Genomic DNA, 21,555 nt, shown 5'->3' on the forward strand with positions numbered 1-21,555 from the left:
AAGCCCACTGGTATAGGTGTCTTTTAATCCTGCTAACACATACAACATCTGCCTTACTAATGTGGCAATTTAATTAGCAGAACACTAATTAGTAGAGCAGTGGGATCTTCACAGACTCATCTTACAAACAAGCTCTTTTTTCCAAAATAAAAAACCTCCAGTCTTTGAATTGTCCTTACCCAGAAACCTCCTCTCTAAGCCCCAGAGACTATTCCCCCCCCCCCCCCCCCCCCAAGGTCTTCTATATCTTCTGCAGACTTAAATCTTTTTTCTGATTACCTTTCATTCATTTCATTGGCTACTAGTTTCTCCTGTGCGTCTAGGAAGCCATTTAAAGGCTCTTGCTCATGTTTGTACATCCTGAACACGGCCACATCAATATTCAGTGTAGAAAAGATCATTTTTTTTAAATCTGTTGTTCTGTTTGTTTGTTTCTATTGAGAAGGATTTCTTCCTGCTTCTGACTAGTGATCAGATTTGGGGTGCATGTAAAAAACTTTCTTATTTAGTCTTATTTAGGAAACAACTCGGCACACTTAAGTCTTACTCTCTTCAACATGTAAGCATCCTTATGAATTTAGACAAAGCCCGTCTCCACAAAACTACTAGCATTTTAAAAAGATTATGTGATTTAAGACTCAAATAGGATCATTTCTATGATGCTGAGCTTACAGGTATTCAACTCCTGTACACAGACAAAACTGAGGGACTTTCTGTAGCTCTGGAGACAGTTCTCAAGAGTGCATGGCTCTCAGTGCTTCTAGAGGCAGGGGTATCAGAGATCCAAGGTGGAGCTGCAGAGGAAGAAAGAGGAGGTTTTTACATACAGTGGTTCTTTTTTTTGTGTGTGTGTCAAAGCTTGGCGTTTTTATGCATTCATGTGTTTGATATTTTGGTAGTAGTGGCATGCTTTTACTCTATTTACTTCATGTGTTTTCAGCCCTTCAAGCACAAAGTGAAGCCTGTGCAGGTAGTCAGTGGTCTACTTTGCATTGAAAGTTTTTTTTTTTAATTATTTTGCCTAAAAAAGATGTTCTTTCCTTCCTTGTCTTGATGCATTTTAAATTTAAACCCAAGACCATATAACATCTCTGACATCCTTAGGTGTAAAGAAAAATATATTTGAAGATGAAATTGTAATGAATCATTGGGACAGGAAATGTTTATGAATATTTTCTTGTAGGGAAAAATGGGTCTTGTCAGATTTAACATCTGTCATGTCACTTCCTTGAAAGAAATGCATATCCTGACTTGTGATTTTGCAAGGATTTTGGTGGGTTAATTGGAAAATATGAATATTTGTTAAAACTGTTTCCTTGTGTATAAAAACGAAGGAGAAGAGGTATAAGCCCTTCAGGGGATCAGAAAATCTTGAGGATGGTCTTTTCTTTTTCATTTTAGACAGAGTCTCTTTGTTTAAAAAATTAGCTCCCTAACATATGTGAAGGTGAAATTGTGACTGGGAGGATATTAACTGACTAGGCAAAGAACAGGATTTTAGTTAGATGCATTCTAATTTTAGAATCTGATTTTGCAAATGCCTCAGCATACTCATAACTCTGCTCACAACCAGAGAGGAAGGAAGCATAATGTTTAAGCACATGCACATGTTCCCACAAGACCATTGTTGCAATCTGTGAACAGATTTTGACTTTTCTCTCTCTCTTCCCCGCCCCCACACCCCCCCACCCCTCCCAAGTTCTGATCAACTTTGTTTTGTTTTTTTTTTTCATTTTTCCGTAGGGAGGGTGGGGGGAGGGCAAGGCACATTTTTAGTTGGGTTTTTTTGTTTGCATTGGGTTTTTTACGGTTTGGTTTGTTTTGTTTTTTTTTAAAGTTCCTTTTTTGTTCAAGGTGGCAGAAATTGTTTCAGTAAAAAATTAGATTTTTTTTTCATTATTATATATTAAGCATAATTTTAGAAGGACCCTTACCTCTTTTGTGAGACTTTTAGGATGATTTAGCCTTTCTTGTTTCTCTTTCCTCTTGTTAGTAGCCTTGATTTTTTTTTATTTACAAGTGCTGTCAACTCTCAAGGTGTGTTGCAACTGAGTATTATCTTCCAGAGACCTACATGGCTTTCACTGGGTTTTTTTCTTATAACAAGTTCTCTATGGATTTTTCTCTTCCTCTGCTGAATATTGTTTCAGAATGCTGGGGCTCTATTATCTGTGACATATTCTAAACATACAGTTTACATGTTTACTCTGTAACAATATCTTTGAACAGAAAGAAAAATACTTTTCTAGATGTGGGACGGAAGTAGATTACTTGAAAACACAGGCATCTGTTTTCAGCAATTTGGTATCTTATTGCATATTTAAAGCTTGTACATTACAAATGTGCTTGTGAAAATCAGGAAAATGGCATTTCATTTTTGAAAGTCTTACAAGTGAGTATCAAAAACAATAATCACTCAGTTTTAACCAAGCAGTGAGTAAATCAGGCTGGTAACTGGAGCAATTCATTCAAACATGACATAAAATGATGTCATGGTGATTTTAGGTTTGGATCTACTCCACCGTGGCTGAAAATCAGAAAGGAAGAGATCTGACCAATGTTCCCATCTTACCACAAACTGGCCCTAATAATGTTTTGTATTGCAAAGCATTTCTCTTTACAAAAAAGAAGCATTCTCAAGGTTTTGAAATATACCTATGTGTCCTTTCTGTGAAGTATGAGGAGAAGCATGACCTTATAAAATGTTTTTAAGTGGTATCTAAGTTCTTTACCAAATTTAAGTGACAACCCTGAAGGCCCTTTGAACATATGTATTTCGTAGTCATGGTAGGATTATGTAGCATGTTTATTTCTGTATCAGAACATCTCATGTAGAGAAAATTTAAATCCCATATTGAATTTGATATACCCCCTCAACACAAGCTCTTCATCAGAGGAATTCAGCCAGAGACAAGTCCTTCTCAGTCACCAGTGAAGAAAACCTTATTCAAACATACAGTCCAGTGAGTAATTAAAAGATAATGGCATACAGCCACAATAAGGAAATTCATGTAATACATTCATATGAAATACATGTAGTTAGAGATTATGTGGATATTAATAAGTTAAAAATAGCTGATAGGAGAAAGAAGATATAGTTAAATCCAAAACTGAAGGGTGTCTTGTGTAGTAGCTCTTCTGTGCATTACCCATGCAAAATATAAGGAAACATTCAGACACTGAAAGTTGTGTAGCCTTGTGTACTTATCACAGTTCAGATGTCAAGAGAAAATGCTGATGTTTTGTCATTTTGGAAGTATTTAAATTCAGGTATTATGGAAAAATAACTTAAAAATAAGAACGTTTATGGTATATGATGGCAAGCCAGATTTTGTGGTGGAAGACTGCATTTTGGGACAGATGTTTAAAAATTTTAAGTCAGGTCCTATTACAAAATACACTGTAGAAATTATAATGGTAAACATGTTCTGCCCTGAGTGTCTTATGATTTCAATAAAAAAGATTTCCTGGGTGTGGAAAATAATTTATGTAGCATTGTGCAGGATCATGCAGGAAGTGAACATCAAGGCTGTGATAGCAGTATCACGTTCAGCACTATTCACATAGCACCTGTGAGTACCAGCAGGAGTTTGAAGCTTGTTCTGGAGTGCTTTCACAGGTAACAAGCTTTATAGTAATGCACCCATACATGTGAGAAGGAGTCCAAGGCAATGAGCAGGATGTAAGCACATGAGATCTAATGAGATCTGCTTTTTACATGTATGATTATAGATGGTCAAAGTTTGTGTAATTCCTTTTAGATCTGCTCTCTGAGGCTTTGCCACTAATACAAAGAGGTAAAGAAGAAGGAAATGACCAACACATGCTAATCTGCACAGATGCAGTTAGGTTCGTCTGGATCGGTGGGCTGGGCTAGACACCCACAAATCCAGCATAGACCTAGAGTAGCTGAAGAAGCTCACAGTTCTAGGAAGTAATACAAAACTTTAGTTCAATGATGTAAACTTAAGACAGGAAAGGCCAAGTAAAAGCCCACAGGTCTGAAAATGTTAAATAGCTTTATCACTATGCAGAAGGTTTTCTTTTTTTTTCCTTCTTAGAATCAAACTGCTCAGTGCCCTCTAGGTGTATATGTATTTTTAATAACTCCTTATCCTGCTACCCATTTTGAAGCAAAAACTAAACTATAAGATATAATAGAAGAGTAAAAAGAGAAATATTTTAATGAAACGCATGATTTAAACTCAGCCACAATCTGTGCATTATGAGATGGTTTACTGTAGTAAGCAAGTTAATATGGCAGTGAGTTTTCCAATTAGGACACATATAAATTTATTTTTATGGAAATGTTGTATAGTTTATATTTTTAATACATTATGAAATGTGAAGAGAGTCAGTCTACTACCCAGAACATGACGCTCCCTAAGGCTCATACATGTTACTTAACCCTGTTGTGCTAATAAACCATTATATACTATATTTTGCTAGCTCAGCTTTTAGCTCTGCTCAGCCTCAGAAGCTCAGCCTGCTTAAATTTATAGGAAAACAACAGCTTGAAGAAGAAAAATGTGGTAGTAAGGGGAGAGGGGAAAGGAAATGTTTCTGCTCTCCCTGCTGAGAAGACAAATGGCGAGAGACTTTTTTTTCCAAACCCCACAGTATTCCACTCCCTTTCTATAAGAAAAATTAGTCTTAAGAAAAAGAAATTCAGAGATCATAAAGCATGAAGAGAAAGAGGAATTGATCTTGGATGTGAGATGGGATTGAGTTATTATATAACAAGTTACAGGGTTTTTTTCTACTGAAAGGCAGAACCAATTGATTTATTATCATGACTTCCAGCTTGCATTTTTTTAGGAAGGAACTGTAGATGCTAGGTAGCACGTCTCCTTTGATTTGCTACACTATGTCTTAATTACCAGTGCTAGAAGTTCGTGGTAGTATTTCCCAACTTCAAAGGCTTCAGCAGCTTAAGCAGCATGAGTGGATCAGATTTGTAAGAACACAGTGACAATGATGTGGTGTCTTCGTACTCTAGAATCGTTCAGTTCATTTTTTATTTATTGTACATAAAAAAGTGAAAGTGAAATAAGCACACAGAAAAGCTAATAGGTTTAGTCAGCATTCTCTTCTTTTGCTATCATAGGAATTGAAAACATTCTCTTGTTTCAAGAACTGGGATTCAAAGCTGAAGTTCAAGCATATATATATATATATATATATTTTTTTTTTTTTTTTCCAAAGGCTAATGGTCTGAAATTTTTATTTAAAATATTTTTGAGTCTTTCCTTACATATTTGTGAGTTACACCACTATACCTCCAAGAAAGTCTGCAACTATGCTGAGGAAAGGCTGGTGTAAGTGGAAGAAAATCTGGCCCATGAGATACAGGATCCAGGGCATGGCATGGAGAATTTTCCTTCTGTAGAGACCAGATCAACAGGTCACTGAGGTAGTTCTCTTAGTTTAGGAATATAAATAGCAGTCTAATAGCATTGCTGTCTCACAGTGAGGTTGGAGACAATGAGCAAAGCTCTTTTAGTAGAATTGCTGACTAGATGTCAAATTGTTTACTTGGTACAGTGGTGAAATACAGCATAATGATGGTATACCAATGGCACATGATCCATGCCAAACTGAAGGATCTTAATTGCTGAGAATGGCTAGAGTACTGAATAACCTTTAATCAGGTTGGGGGTGACTACAGAATGATTACACCAATTAAATGTGAATGATGGTTTTAAAATATCAGTATTTGTAATGCTACAGCAATGCCTTTTATATTGCAATAGAGAATTGAGATGTAGCTCAAAATTTAGAAATTAAAATATACACAGCATGAGTTTATAACCTTCCATTTAGTCAATCTAATAAGGATTCTTCTCTGTATTACCTTTTATTGTATGTTGTATTATCTTAAATTAACATTACTGTTCATTAATGCTCTGCTGGAGATTTAAGGATTTGTTGGTTTCTTCTGCAATGAAAGATAGCTGAAAGGTCATTAAATTTCTTGCTGGTTTATGAAACCCAGGCTACAATCAGTGCATCAGGTGAAAAATCTATTTTCCTCATACAGTGACTGTCAGAGGGGATGGGTTCAAGTATACTCTGTACTATAATAAGGAATAAAAAATATTATTGGTCTTCCAAGTGCTCTGGCTGTGACAGTAAATTAAAATAATCAATGTCAGCAGAGAAAAGAAGAGGAAAATATTATGATGAAGCGTATGGAATTGAGAGAGAAGACATCTCACATTGACATAATAATAAAATCATAATATCTTTATAAAATGATAGAGATTTTCTTGTCCAGAGCCTTTTCAAATCTTTCATGCTTGAAAAATGTTGAGAGTTGTAAGTAATATGTCTAATAGATTAGCATGTTAAGTACTGATTTGTTAGTACTATCTGCCAATACTGCCACTGTCAGGACATTATTTTGTATATTGTAAATCTTGCACAGCTGTACCTCTTGATCAGCTAAGCTTTTCCAATTTGCTCTTCTTCAAAGGAAATGACATCAAGCTGTAATAATCTTTCCATTGTTTCTCATGTAGTTTTCATTTGTTCTTCCTTTTATTTTTATTTTTTTTTGTTTAGGAATTGTTCAGTTGGGCAATTCAAACCACCTATTGATGCATAACATTAAAACACTTGTACAGTGCAATCCATTTGATCAGGGCATGCTTAATCAAGAATCTGTTTAATCACAGAGAACTGATATCAAACTAATGACAATAACTATTGCTTAATTGGAATGCTAGTTCTGTAAATAGAAGGCATCTATTTTCAGTTTTATCAAATTTACATCCAAACTTTGCATCTATGTGACATACATTACACAGCTGTAAAAAGAAAAAGGCTGATTTTTCAAGTGGAATAAGAGAACAAGCAGAACGTTATTTAATTCGACTCTTCCCTCCTTCTATTTTGTCTTGACCACTCCTTTTGTCTTCCATTTCTCTTCTTCTAATGCATACCTGGTTTTTAGACCCAAAGCAGTACGGGGTTCTCAAGCTTTACAGGGGAAGCATTGTATAAGGATCTCAATTAGAAGATTTTAGGGAAAGGAAACAGAAGGGAAACTTTGAGCCTTCCACCTGTTTTTCCAACTGACCCCTTTTGTTTCACCCCACAATTAGGCTTCTTGCAGTCTACTTTCACAGAGTAATCTGTTTTGTTTTCTTTTTCTCAGAGTTCAGAGTGAATTCTTTAAATATTTTCATTCCCTGAAACTGGGGTTTTGAAGGTTACAAAAAATCTGGTTATATCCACGTCATCCTGTTCATTATACTACCCTACCCTGCCTCTTACCCATGTGAGGATGGATCCTACTCTTCTGCCCTAATGCTGGCCCACCATCTGAGCTCCTCAGCCTGCCTGTTGCTATGGAGCATTGGTTTGCCAATTCTCTGTCACTTTCTAACCTTTATTTTGCCTAAGAAAGGTGAAGGCCCAGATGATCAGCCTTCTCTGGTGTCCCGACGGCAGTGTTGTGAATAAGGAGTGGTAGATAGTCATATGACTATGGATAATAAAATATTTATTATACTGAAGTGAAATAAAAACCTTGTACAGAGCTATATTCTTATTCTTCACATCCTAGGGCAAGTTCTACAGACATAGACACTTTGATGTAGAGATTGAGGCCTTTTTCCTTTTATTTTTAGTATTCAAGTGGACATAGTCTGTTTCTCAGACATGGTGTTCATGGCAGTGAGTAGTTCTGCCTGGAATGATAAATCCTGGCCTAAATTTCAGGGCCTATGTTTTGCAAAATAGTCTTTGTAATGGATATTAGATTTATGGCACTGTAAATAGAGGGCAGGGCTTTCTTTTTCATCAGCAGGGAATAAATAAGGCAGTTAAATTTCCTTTTTTGTGCTTCTGGGTCAAGGTTTGACTTAAACAATAAGCAGTGAGAGGTGAGTACAGTCACTGCATGTAATGGTGATGGTGGTATGAATTCAGTTTCCTCTAGCTTTTGGTAACCTGTCTTAATAGGGCCCTGACTTCTGCTTTCAAAGTGTCAACCACAGTAGAAATAACAAACCATGAAAAAGTGAAGTGTGATGGCAGGATCTATTGGGGTTAAATTCTTCCTAAAACCTTTGAAGAATTTGATTCTGCAGTAGTAGGAAGAAGCAGGCTGTCTGTGGCAATCAGTACAGTGATTGTGTCATACAAACTTGCAAGAGAAGAGTAAGTAACGATTTTGCTCTTAATTTTGTCCAGAAAATTGAAAGACCATGCTGTATGATCATTTGCACTGATTATATTAGAATGTCTTTTGAAAAGATTTTTGCAAAGTATAATATTAATGAGAAGCAGGATCTTGGTCTGTTAATGATATGTCTTTCTAGTACAGTTCCATTTTTTTTGCCTTACAAATACTGTGATGTTAATTGAGAGGATGATGAAAATAGACAAATGCATGACTGCTCTTTGTAACGGGCACTATTCTGTCCTATTTAGTCCTCATTGAATGCAAAAGCTAATGGCAATTACTCTGTGGTGTACAGTGATGACCTAAAACCTTGCTTGAGTAATTCAAGGTCAAGATCCTGTCTTTCACAAACTTCAGTTTAGATGAACCAAAGTACATGAATATAATATTGTTTCTCTAATCTATAAGAGTAATTTGAGACATAAGTTGTGTAAAGCTCTTAACTCATTAGGCAAAAGGCACGGTGTTGAGCAAAAGTGGTGTTGTTAATTAAAATTCATGCTCTTCCTGGAAAAAAGTGAAAAGATTTTTTAACATTGTGACCTGTTTGGGTATTTGAGTCACACAAAAATACCCACACCTGAACTGAGGTCTTGAGGCAAAAGTAAAAATAAACAACAAACAAACAAAAAAACCAGCTTTGGCAAGTATACTTAAAAAAAAATAAAAAAAATTAAAAAAGGCGAAAATTTTCAAGTTACAAAGTTGCCTGATTTATTAACTATATAAACTTCTATTATAAAGGATTCAGGCTGTAGCCTAACCAAAGTGAAATATCCAGCACACAGCTCTGTCAGCTACACACATGTACTACAGACCTGCTTACTCTAGACTGAGAAAATAATTTTCTTCAGCATAGCTCTGTTTTGGAGAACTTTGGTGCAGGTGAGTACATTGTGACACTGTATAGTTTTCAGTAAGACAGGCACAGGTTAAAAGACAGGGAAAGAGAAGTGTGAAGAAAATTAGAAAGAATATTTAGGGCATACCATGGGGTCTGTAATTGTGCTACAATTATACTTTATAGCACAAAGTATAATTGAGAGCATCCTTGTAACTGTTGTGAGCTTTTATCTCTACTACACTTTAATATTTCAGGTATTTAAGGTGAATCATGATAAAATGTTAGATGGTAATTCAGTTATTTTGGTGGAGTAGAAAATTTCTTGCCATTCATCATATGATATTCAGTTTGAAAGTCTGCAGTGAAATCCAGCACTGTCATCCTAGTCTGTAGGCCAAAACTGAGATCAGGGCTCTGATGGATAAAATTCTGTAATAACAGCACTATTAATGGCATGTAAAAGAGAGCACTATTATGAAGAGCCATTGAGATTGGTTAAGCAGAGAAAAAATATAAGCATCACAGAGGAGGGAAGAGTGAATAATAAGGCTGAGTGAGGCGCAGAACGCAATTTATCTGGCCCCTCTCAAATGATGTATCCATTAAAATATTTATTCTCTCAGTCAACCATATCTGCAAGAAATTTCAGTGTAAATATGAGAGGAAAAAAATATTACCTGTGTGTATGTGTATATCTACATACACAGGACCACACTTGAAAAGGAGCAGAAGAGGATTATTAATGATGAGAGAAGAAGATGGGGAGATTTGCTAAACAATGTGGAGAAAGGCATCTGGTATATGTGAATATGAAGGCTGTTCCAGATATGCAGCAAGACAAAACGTGTGTGTGTAGAAAGGAGACCAAGGGAAGACTAAATGGAGACCACTGGAGACTAGGGCAGGAGGATAAAGTGTGGAGGAAAGGAATTTATGAAGTATTGTGACTGAAACCATGTATGTATAGCTCAGTGCTTTCTGAAGCAAGTATTGCACAATGAAGAATAAAGTGCAATGGAGTTCAAACAAAATGTAATCCATTGTTAGAGCAGTGCTGTAAACCGCCTGAAATATTACAGACGCTACCTGTGACAACATTAATGTCTTGGGATTATTTCATAAATCAGGCTCTAAAGCATAATAGAGTGGAGAGGGTCACCGCTTTCTATAAAGATGAGATTGAATTGTAAGAGAATTAATGATACCATCATTACAGCCTTTAATCTATTTTATAGAGAACTGTTCCTTTTATGAACAATTTGTCCTTTAGAGAATTCTCTAATATTTCTGAGTAAGCAAATTTTTTGAAGTTTTCTTCTGAATGTTTGAAAAAAGGATCTTTTGTCCTGTCTCTTGCTGTGGAAAGGAATAAAGTCTGTAACAGATTCTTTACCTTCATGCAGATTACAATGGGTTAATCTCTGTGTAAGTAAGTAAATACATGAAGTTTCACTAAGGCTAGGTTTAGCCGTATGTACTGTGATTCTGACTTTAAGCAAACCACCTGGTCACCAGTCTAACTTGTATTCCTGCCACTAATGCCTGAATAATTGCAGATGGAAAGATAGATGTATATCCCTAGATATTTTTGAGAAACAAACATTGAATAGCTAACTGCAGCAAGAAGCAACTAAAAGAAAGTGTTTCTCAAATAGGATGTGTACCTTTTCCTGAGTGCCTTAACAGAGAAGTTTAACATTTTGTATTGGTGTAGCTCTAGCTTTGTATAAGGGAAGATCTTTTTTTCGTTTTTGCTCATTAGGTCTTTCCTTTATACTTTCATGCATCACACATTGGGCCCACCTTCTCTTTCAGAAGTTTTTTTGTGGTAATTACTCCATGATGCCCAATCTAACAAAACTAATGAAAACCTGCCTTTCAGTCTAAACTCTAATCAGTTTATAACAAGCTCTCTCTTCCTGTGCTACATTACTGTGACAAAATCTCTTTTTCATACCTCAGAATGATAAGGCAGGGTGGAAAAAAAAATCGTTTTCGATCACCAGGCTTGCATGAAAGGGAGATGGGTTTAAGCATGCAGAATTGATTTATTTGCATTCTTCTAGTGGCTAAGTTGCTGCATCTTTGAAAGAAGTTAATATTTTTGATTTGGCCTCTCGAATGGCAGGTCCTGGCAATCAAGCATGCTTATTACAATAGATAAATAAACTAGACCAATGGATTCCCAGTTTGTATTGATTCATTTGGAAATGGGTAGACTCATAGCAAAGGTATTTTGGAAAGTTAGCTGCACATGTGGCAGGCTTTGAGAGGAAAAAAAAAAAAAGTATTTGAAATTGTTAGCCCTCCTGACAAAGTTATCTTTATCTGCTTTTCTTAATACTTGTGAATATAACCCTAACCCCACCAACCAGTTGTTTGTAATGTTTCTTTTTCTACTCATTATTCTACTGTTTATATTTATGTTTGTGTCCTGCTTTCCTGCAGGCTGCTCACACAGTAAGAGTCATTGGTCTCAGCTGAGTGATGACATAACCACAGGTTTCCTATCTGCTTTAACAACAGTACAAAATTTTGCTATTACTCTAATACATGACATAATTTACTATAAAACAAGGGTGCTTACTCAAATATCTCCCAGTCTAATTTACTGGTTCAGCCCTCATCCTTAAGCAATCCACACCTCATTCAGTTTACACAATGAAAAGTAGGAGCGTGCTGGCCTCCATGACACCAGTATGATTTTGTTAATTAAATTCTGAATCTGTAAAGATGGTTAATTTTTCAAGAAAGTAATTGAAAATACGATATGCCAATATTTCTGCTGTTTGCTAATCCTGAAGAGGGACTTTGCCTTAACAATAGATTAAGAGTTTTCCACTCTCTGAACAGGGAATCTTTATGGAGTAAACACTGTACCATACCTTGAGTTGCCAATGATACCATGACTCCATTGTAGAGAACAGTACCTGGAGGCAAAAGATATATAAAAAAAACAGTGTCAAATGTGAAACTAGAAAACCAGATGGAATTAAAGGAATTAGAGATGTGTGCATGTCTACGGGGATATGATATAATAGGCATCACAGAAACATGGTGGGATGGCTCCTACGACTGGAGTGTTGGAATGGAAGGTTACAGGCTCTTTAGGAAAGACAGGCCTGGCAGACGGGGAGGGGGGAGTTGCCCTTTATGTTAGGGATAGGCTGGAGAGTATGGAACTCTGTCTGGGGACAGATGAGCAGTCCACAGAGAGTTTGTGGGTCAGGGTTAAAGAGAATATAGCTATGGGGGACATTACTGTGGGGATCTGTTACAGACCGCCTGATCAAGGAGAACCTGCCGATGAAGCACTCCATAGACAGATAGGAAAAGCCTCATGCTCGCAGGCGCTTGTTCTCATGGGTGGCTTCAACCACCCTGGCATCTGTTGGAAGGGCAGTACGGCCCGGCACAAGCAATCCAGGAGGTTCCTCGATTGTGTGGAAGACAACTTCTTTCTGCAAGTAATAGAGGAGCCGACAAGGAGAGGTGCCATGCTTGACCTCGTGCTCACCAACAGGGAAGGGCTCGTTGGAAATGTGACGCTCCAGGGCTGCCTTGGATGCAGCAATCACGAGATGCTCGAATTTGAGATCCTCAGGACAGTGAGAAGAGCGTGCAGCAAGCTCACTGCCCTGGACTTCAAAAGAGCAGACTTTGGCCTCTTCAGGAGCCGGCTTAGGAAGGTTCCATGGGATACAGTCCTAGAGGGCAGAGGGGCCCAAGACTCTTGGTTGATATTCAAGGATAACCTGCTGCAAGCTCAGGAGTGTTGCATCCCAACTAGAAGGAAGAGCAGCAGGAGGGCCAGGAGACCTCCTTGGATGGATAAGGAGCTCCTGAGGAAAATTCAAATGAAAAAAGAGGCTTATAAAAAGTGGAAGCAAGGACAGGTGGCACGGGAAGAGTACAGGGATGCTGTCTGGGAAGCTAAGGACCAGGTTAGGAAAGCTAAGGCTCAGTTAGAATTAAACTTGGCTAAGGATGCTAAGGATAACAGGAAGGGATTCTACAGGTACATAGTAAATAAAAAACAGACTAGGGAGAACTTAGACCCCCTCAGGAAGCTCTTGGGAAAACTGGCTACACAGGATTTGGAGAAGGCTGAGGTTCTGAATGACTTCTTTGCCTCGGTCTTCACTGGCAATGGCTGTGACCACACCACCCAAGTCTTGGAAGGCAGACGCAGGGACTGTGAGAATGAAGACCTTGGACCCACTGTAGGAGAGGATCTGGTTCAAGACCATCTCAAAAATCTGAATGTGCACAAGTCCATGGGACCTGATGAGATCCATCCGCGGGTCCTGAAGGAGCTGGTGAATGAAGTTGCTAAGCCGCTGGCCATCATATTTGAGAAATCATGGAAGTCAGGTGAGGTTCCTGACGCCTGGGAAAAGGGAAATATAACCCCCATTTTCAAGAAGGGGAAAATGGATGACCCGGGGAATTACAGACCAGTCAGTCTCACCTCTGTGCCTGGCAAAATCTTGGAGCAGATTCCTCTGGAAGGCATGCTAAGGCACACGAAAAACAACAAGGTGCTTGGTGACAGCCAGCATGGCTTCACTAAGGGGAAATCCTGTCTGACCAATTTGGTGCCCATCTATGATGGGGCTACAGAACTGATGGGCAGCGGTAGAGCAATTGATGTCATCTACCTGGACTTGCGTAAAGCGTTCAACACAGTCTCACACGATATCCTTGTCTCTAAATTGGAGAGACATCAATTTGATGGATGGACCACTCGGTGGATAAAGAACTGGCTGGATGGCCGCACACAAAGAGTTGTGGTCAATGGCTCAATGTCCAGCTGGAGACCAGTAACGAGTGGCCTCCCTCAGGGGTCGGTGTTGGGACCGGTCTTGTTTAACATCTTTGTTGGTGACATGGACAGTGGGATTGAGTGCACCCTCAGCAAGTTTGCCGATGACACCAAGCTGTGTGGTTCGGTTGATACCCTGGAGGGAAGGAATGCCATCCAGAGGGACCTTGACACACTTGTGAGGTGGGTTGATGCCAACCTCATGAAGTTTAACCATGCCAAGTGCAAGGTCCTACACCTGGGTCGGAGCAATCCCAGGCACAGCTACAGGTTGGGCAGAGAAGTGATTCAGAGCAGCCCTGTGGAGAAGGACTTGGGGGTGTTGGTCGATGAGACAATGAACATGGGCCGGCAGTGTGTGCTTGCAGCCCAGAAAGCCAACTGTGTCCTGGGCTGCATCAAGAGCAGTGTGACCAGCAGGTCGAAGGAGGTGATCCTGCCCCTCTACTCTGCTCTTGTGAGACCTCACCTGGAGTACTGTGTGCAGTTCTGGTGTCCTCAACATAAAAAGGACATGGAACTGTTGGAACAAGTTCAGAGGAGGGCCACGAGGATGATCAGGGGACTGGAGCACCTCCTGTATGAAGACAGGCTGAGAAAGCTGGGGCTGTTCAGCCTGGAGAAGAGAAGGCTGCGTGGAGACCTCATAGCAGCCTTCCAGTATCTGAAGGGGGCCTATAGGGATGCTGGGAAGGGACTCTTCATTAGGGACTGTAGTGATAGGACAAGGGGTAACGGGTTCAAACTTAAACAGGGGAAGTTTAGATTGGATATAAGGAGGAAATTCTTTCCTGTTAGGGTGGTGAGGCACTGGAATAGGTTGCCCAGGGAGGTTGTGAATGCTCCATCCCTGGCAGTGTTCAAGACCAGGTTGGACGAGGTCTTGGGTGATATGATTTAGGATAAGGTGTCCCTGCCCCTGGCAGGGGGGTTGGAACTAGATGGTCTTAAGGTCCTTTCCAAGACTAATTATTCTATGATTCTCTGATTCTAAACTAAGGCCCAGTCAAAATTGGAATCTAGCAGTTCAGTTATGCTTCGTCCCTTGATGGAGCATTAACAGAATTACTCGGAATGAGGGCTAGATTAGTTCTGACTCTCTGAAACCCAGCTGTGGGCTTTGAGTTCACCTTTCTGTCTTCCAAGACATAAAAGATTATAAAAAAACCAACCATATATGACATACACATGTTATTTTCTTTCCAAATTAGAGACTCAGTGGATGACTTGAGTCCTTTTCCCTTTCTTTTTTAAATAAATCAAATCTTTTCAAATGACACAGCAGTCAAAAATGCTTTTGAATCTTTGAATAAAAGAGTGTCCATATCTTTCTGCAACTGGTTTTGCATTATATAGATACAGTGTTGGGCAGGAAGCAGCAAAGAATAGTCAGGAGATGTATCTCAGCTCAAGTAGAATATTGATCAATCAAGTAAGCAATCAAGTAAGCTGCTCTCTTGCCTCTCAGTCTAGAACTTTGATACCCAACTCGGCGTTAAAACTGCCAGCTTGTCAGTGAATTCAGATTAAATATCTGCACTTCAGGAAAAGGAGTCCATAAATTAACTTCTAATGCTGATGACATTCAGATAAAAAGAGGCTTTCATTGGCATTCATGGTTCAGCACTTTTGGACTGGCAGACTTTTAAATTTCATTTGCCATCCAGCCCCACAAGCCACGATGGGATTTCGATCTCAGCATTGTAATACTTCAAAGAAATTTGCAAAACAGGCTGAGTAAGGTTACAGTTCTGAGCGGTTAGGAAAAAAGCAAACCAGCAACATGGCTTTTACTTGGCATACGTGCCTGTTAGACGTGACACCTGAGAAAGTCCATTATGTTTTTCATCATACATGTTTTTTATAAAATTTGCCATGTAATTAGTGTTGAAATGGAGAAATCATAATTTTAAGATCTTTGTTCTTTCAGAGGTAATATATAAAGAATAAGAAAAAAGAACTCTATACAAAGCTGAGTGCAAATACCTGTTTGACTTTTGGCAGTCTGCCCTTCACCTTAGTCTCTTCTCTTTCCAGAATTAACTTTGAAAGTGAAGTAGAGTTATTTGTTAGAAGCCATGTAATTCTTGTTCCATTACAGGTTTTGAGTGTTTTTTTGGCAGAGAATACACAGAAATCCTGCTTCTGGTGACCATTGCAGTAGCATGACAGGAAATGGTCTGTGGTAAAAATTTAGCGTAATGTGTATGTTAATAATTTCCTGCAAGTATTCCCATAATTCCTGTGAAATTTAAGAGAACAAAAGTAGTGAAATGCTTACAAAAACAAAGACAAAACTCAAAACTCTATTGTAAATAACACTAACATTTTTTCTTTAGCATTTTTAAAGCTACTTTTAAAATATAATTATAAAGAGTTATAGTCCCACTTAACATTCTACAGGCAGGTTTGGAAGTTGGATGAAAATGCTTGCTATTTTCTACTATGTTTTGGAGGACCTTTCATAAGTATTTATGTGCAATTTGAACAAGGATTCTACATCTACATACCATAGCCTGGATAAAATTTTCACTACCTCTGGAATAAAGAAAATAATCTTACCACATCCAGCAGTAAAATTCTTCAATAACTAGGTACAAGAATACAAGTCTCAAGTTTATTGCTTTGACAAGAAATAAGTCAAAAGCTTCATAAGTGTCCAAGTATGGAAGCTGAGTTTCTGTATGTTAAGCAGTGCACAAGTGAAACAGTTTCATGGAATCTGAAAAGAGAATGTTGAAATGAAATTTCAGGTCAACCATTACTTTTCTACAGGAAGAAGGGGTTTCAGGTTCATATTTAATAAACATACATTTTTGTATTCAAGTATTTCTGCAGTAGTGAAATGTCATACAGCAAGCAGTTCAATGGGAAATAATGAATGTTCATCAAGCATAAAATTAAAAATTGAGAAAATTACTAAGTCATATTTGGTAGCTATATCAGCCATAAAGGAAGTATATCAGTGGCAAGATACACATGTCCTGTGTGCTGGTCATCTAGTGAGATGCCCAGATGTTTTAGACTAAGACATTGATCATATATTTATTTCAAGAATCACATGAATTTCCGCCCATGCACTCAGAATAGCTTTCCCGAGTGTGGCCTTCTGAAGAGCTGGCTAGCAGTTTTGTTTGACTGGGAAAGTAAAAAAATTATAGCTGATTATTGATTTGTTTCTTTGACTTAAATGTGTACTGGAATTAGAAATTGTCTGCAAAGAGTAAAATATTACTGTCTTGTAAATATTCATGGCTCTGTTGCAGAATGGAAATCAAATGCAAACTTTTTTCTGAACAGCTTATTGCCTGCAAGACTTTTTATTCGAAGAGCAGTTACACTGTTCCCTGTTTCCTCTATATTCATAATTGTAGTTCCTAATTACTTGGGGTCATGATGTATCTTCCATCTTCCAAAGGTCAAAGATAATAATTCTCTTCATGAATAATTTATTCAACAATTGATTAGGTAATGAGTGAAATAGCTGAATACATTTTTCACTGGAAAATATTAGACTATATAGGGATATAGTCATGAAATAAAAAATGTTTGAAAAATAGCCACAGCAAATAATTCAATCAGCCATAAGACTCAATATTTTATTTTTCTACATGAAGTTCATCCATAACGTATACTTCACATTTTTAAAATTAATAGTAAGAAATTATTGTTTAACTTTATTTGCATACATAATTCTTGGGTAAATGAACAGTTTTTATAAATACCTATCCTTTTTATATTTTCTCTTTATTATTGAAGGTTTATTTGTAATGGAAGGCCTCTTAACTCTGTCAAAGATTGTCACCTTTTTGTGCAAGATACCGTATAGGAGCGTGACCAGCAGGTTGAAGGAGGTGATCCTGCCTCTCTACTCTGCTCTCGTGAGACCTCACCTGGAGTATTGTGTGCAGTTCTGGTGTCCTCAACATAAAAAGGACACGGAACTGCTGGAAGAAGTCTAGAGAAGGGCCACGAGGATGATCAAGGGACTGGAGCACCTCCCGTATGAAGACAGGCTGAGGAAGTTGGGGCTGTTCAGCCTGGAGAAGAGAAGGCTGCGTGGAGACCTCATAGCAGCCTTCCAGTATCTGAAGGGGGCCTATAGGGATGCTGGGAAGGGACTCTTCATTAGGGACTGTAGTGATAGGACAAGGGGTAACTGTAGTGATAGGACAAGGGGTAACGGGTTCAGACTTAAACAGGGGAAGTTTAGATTGGATATAAGGAGGAAATTCTTTCCTGTTAGGGTGGTGAGGCACTGGAATAGGTTGCCCAGGGAGGTTGTGAATGCTCCATCCCTGGCAGTGTTCAAGACCAGGTTGGACGAGGTCTTGGGTTATATGATTTAGTGTAAGGTGTCCCTGCCCACAGCAGGGGGGTTGGAACTAGATGATCTTAAGGTCCTTTCCAAGCCTAATTATTCTATGGTTCTCTGATTCTATACAAATCTGATAAAAGGCAGCTCTTGTCCAGATGACCTCTATTTAAATAAACGATATTAGTAATGAACAGCAGAGGCGTAGGGATCTTCAATTACCTGCCTGAATGATAGATTCTGTAGCAGAAACCATGAATTCTTCTTTCTTGTTTATTGCTTAACTCCAACTGACTATGCAGTGCCAATTACTTAAACATTTACAGAAGATTATAGTTAACTCAACTTGATCAGACTTTTTTGTTTTTAATTTACAATTTTTCAATTAAGTATTCTCAAACTTTCAATAAGGTTTATTCAAAGGCATTTAGATTTCTGTAAAATTCCTATTGAACCAAAAAGTTCTTAATTTCCCATCAGTATCTTGGTTTGTGAAGTCTGTGAAGGATACTCAGTTAACCGAAAGAAGTAGAAGCATTTGACAGTGACCGGATATCAGAATCATTTGTTTAGCACTGCAAGATATAGTCATGCTCCTTTGCACTTGCTGAATTTCTCTAACAAGAAGGAGCAGAGCCTGAAACAATGAGGATCTGCCACTCATATTATGACACTACAGATTGTTATACTCTTTCTAGACTCAAATGTAAATATTTTACAGGGTCAATCTATGCCTGATGACTGCTGTTACTGAATGCAGGCAAAAGAGCTGGTACAGAACAATTGTAGTCTCCTACAGATGATCATACCCAGAAGAAGAAATGAACTCTGGATATTTTACTGATGAGTTCTTTATTGGTTAACCTTAAAAATAAATTATAGACAGTGAACTTTGAGGAAAGCTAAGGTTGAAAATTCTTTAGTTGGAAATGGAATTTCATGCTTATCTGTGTTTCTACAGTTTCCTGCTGGAATGTCATGTGTATATGTGCAGCTAATATATTCTTGTTTTTAAACTGAGTATAAACCTGAATGATCTTCTTCAAATTGAATGTGATTTTTTTTGGCTATTTTTTTTTTAAATAAGAACATAAAAACCAGTCCATTTGCTTCCCAAACAAAACATTTTAATTTCTTTTTAGTTCTTTATTTGCTCAGTAAATAAAGTATTTGCCTCAAATATTCATGTACCTTTCACTCTGCTTAGGCATGGTTCTCTACCAGTGTTCTAGTTTTGTACTGTTTCACAATTTCTACAAATACTATTCTTTATGTTCTGTTTTCCTCTTTGTGTCATGACCATACTTTAAAATATGTTCTTATGTGATTTTATTTATGTTCCTGGTAGAATCTCATTGAAATCATCCTTACATTCCATAGTTATGCATTATACCAGTTTAACTCTTAAAATACCCTGCAGCTGTGATGGACATCTTACCCCTGTCTTCCAGCAGTCTATTAGGTTGTTTTAGACAACTTATGTTCACAGTCTGAGGTTATTTTCTAGTTGTAAAAGAGGAATAAATTTATTTTCCTTATGCCACGGGATATTTGAAAATCTACTGAAGAAAGATAAGAGAAAATAATGAAGAAAGATAGGGAAAAAAGCTCTCCACACATCCATCTTCCCTGTATATTAATCATGCATCCATCTTCCCTGTATATTAATCATACATTTATTTTCATCCTAAACCAGAGCTAAAATAAAAATTTGAATTTCTATAGGGGAAAAACTTAATTCTGAAAAGCATTAATGTAAGGCTGTTATGAAATCCATATCTGTGCTCTGTTTCAAGAGCTGACAAAAAGAAAAAGGTTAAATAGGTAACATTAAAAAGAGTCTAAAGCAATAATATACTTTATTGGAAAGAAAATAATGAAAGGTTGTGGAGAAAACAGCTTCTAATAAATATTATGTGTTTGCTAATTATTCTGATAATTATTAAGATGGTTAACTGGTTGTAATTTTGAGTTTCATCATAATTCTGTTAAATGACTGTGAAAATGTTGGTTTTACTTTTGTCTTATTTTTTGTGATTTTTTGAGATCATAAGTCCAGAAGAAACTTCCAAAACATGACTACGTGTATCCCCGTGGCCACCAGAGCAGACTCTGGGTTTTTTTGTCTTGTTATTTTTGGAAAATTTGGCCTTCCTTGTACTTGCAATGGAGTTTTTAAAAAATTATAAAAAATCACAAATATTTCTGCAGCAGTGAAATTGTTTGACCTTATGTATAAGAGCCTTGTTGACACCATAATTTGTAATAATATTACTGCTTAGCTCAGCATATTTGCTGTGCTTTGAGATTGCAGTATAAATAAAATTTTTTGACTTCATAATGAAGCACAGGTACAAAAGTAAATTATATGATAAAACAGTTACAATAAAGACCTGATAGGGTGTTTTGGGGGACAGGGAGGTTTAAGTAATTCTTCCTTTTCCCAAATATGTGCAATAGTTAAATAGGCTGGTAAATCCATATGCTGTTGAGGTAGTTTTGGCTTAATTTACTAGTGGCACAGGAATTTAGACAATTTAATTTAACACTGAATCAAATTCAGTGTTTTAACAGTTTGAGGCATTTTAACATAAAAATCAACTTCAAGATTTCTTCTTTTCCTTAAATTTAACTGGACGATATATAGAAATTTCTTAGTAGAATCTAGAAAAGTAAGAATAACATCACTGAGTAAGAATAGGGAGAGTGTCTATTCTTATTAGAGCCATGCCTCTAATGTTTAGGTTTCATACTTCTTGACATATTTTTGAGAGGCTGAAGTTACATTGCATTTAGAGAAAAATACTACAAGCATTTTCTAGTCTCTGTTCTCTTGAAAATTTTTTGCCATTCTACAGGAACAATCAGGCTGTTAACGCAAACAGAAAGTTGAATTTTACTTGGAGACTGCAGGGAACGGCATTGTGCCATAACCAGCAGTATTAACGCAAAAGTTGAAGCCACAGGCTGCAGTATGAGTGGCGTATGGGGTTTAGTGTTATGATCTTATCTTCATTAGCCAAATTTGTCTCTAACATACATGAGTAAAAAACATGTGGAAGTAGATGCAGTTTGTGACATTTCCAGAGGAGGAAAAAATCATTAGGTTAAAATAATTTGACTTGAAGAGTTGCAGGTGGGAGTAAAATTATATCTAGAGAATGTTTGGGAGTGTTTTCTTGAGATAGGAAAGCTGTCAACCAGACAAAAATGTCTTAAGGATTTCAGGTATACCACAACTAATTGCCTTAGGAACATTTTTCTCATCCAAACAGAGTCTGAAAGGGGGAGTTCTTTGAAAACAGTAGAAAAATGTAGAATTAAGGTTAGGTGGAAGATGACTTTGCTTATGAACTAAGGGAGGTAACAACTTCTACCAC

At 37.5% G+C, this 21,555-nt stretch overlaps 2 long non-coding RNA genes across 2 annotated transcripts in view; one reads left to right on the forward strand and one right to left on the reverse strand.

Annotated features, from left to right (window-relative positions):
• The window catches only part of LOC134174167 (uncharacterized), a 133,587-nt gene that overhangs the window by 44,035 nt on the left and 67,997 nt on the right, over positions 1-21,555 (forward strand). The window lies entirely within an intron of this gene.
• LOC134174192 (uncharacterized) lies at positions 544-16,567 on the reverse strand. Its single transcript, XR_009968546.1, has 3 exons — positions 16,423-16,567; positions 15,847-16,040; positions 544-794 (listed from the first exon to the last, which is right to left on the reverse strand). It is a non-coding gene; the product is annotated as an uncharacterized LOC134174192 (long non-coding RNA).

The sequence above is a fragment of the Pezoporus occidentalis genome, unplaced genomic scaffold, assembly GCF_034315485.1.
Source record: "Pezoporus occidentalis ecotype Australia unplaced genomic scaffold, CSIRO_AGI_Poc_V1 ctg59, whole genome shotgun sequence".
Taxonomy (NCBI): Eukaryota; Metazoa; Chordata; class Aves; order Psittaciformes; family Psittacidae; genus Pezoporus; species Pezoporus occidentalis.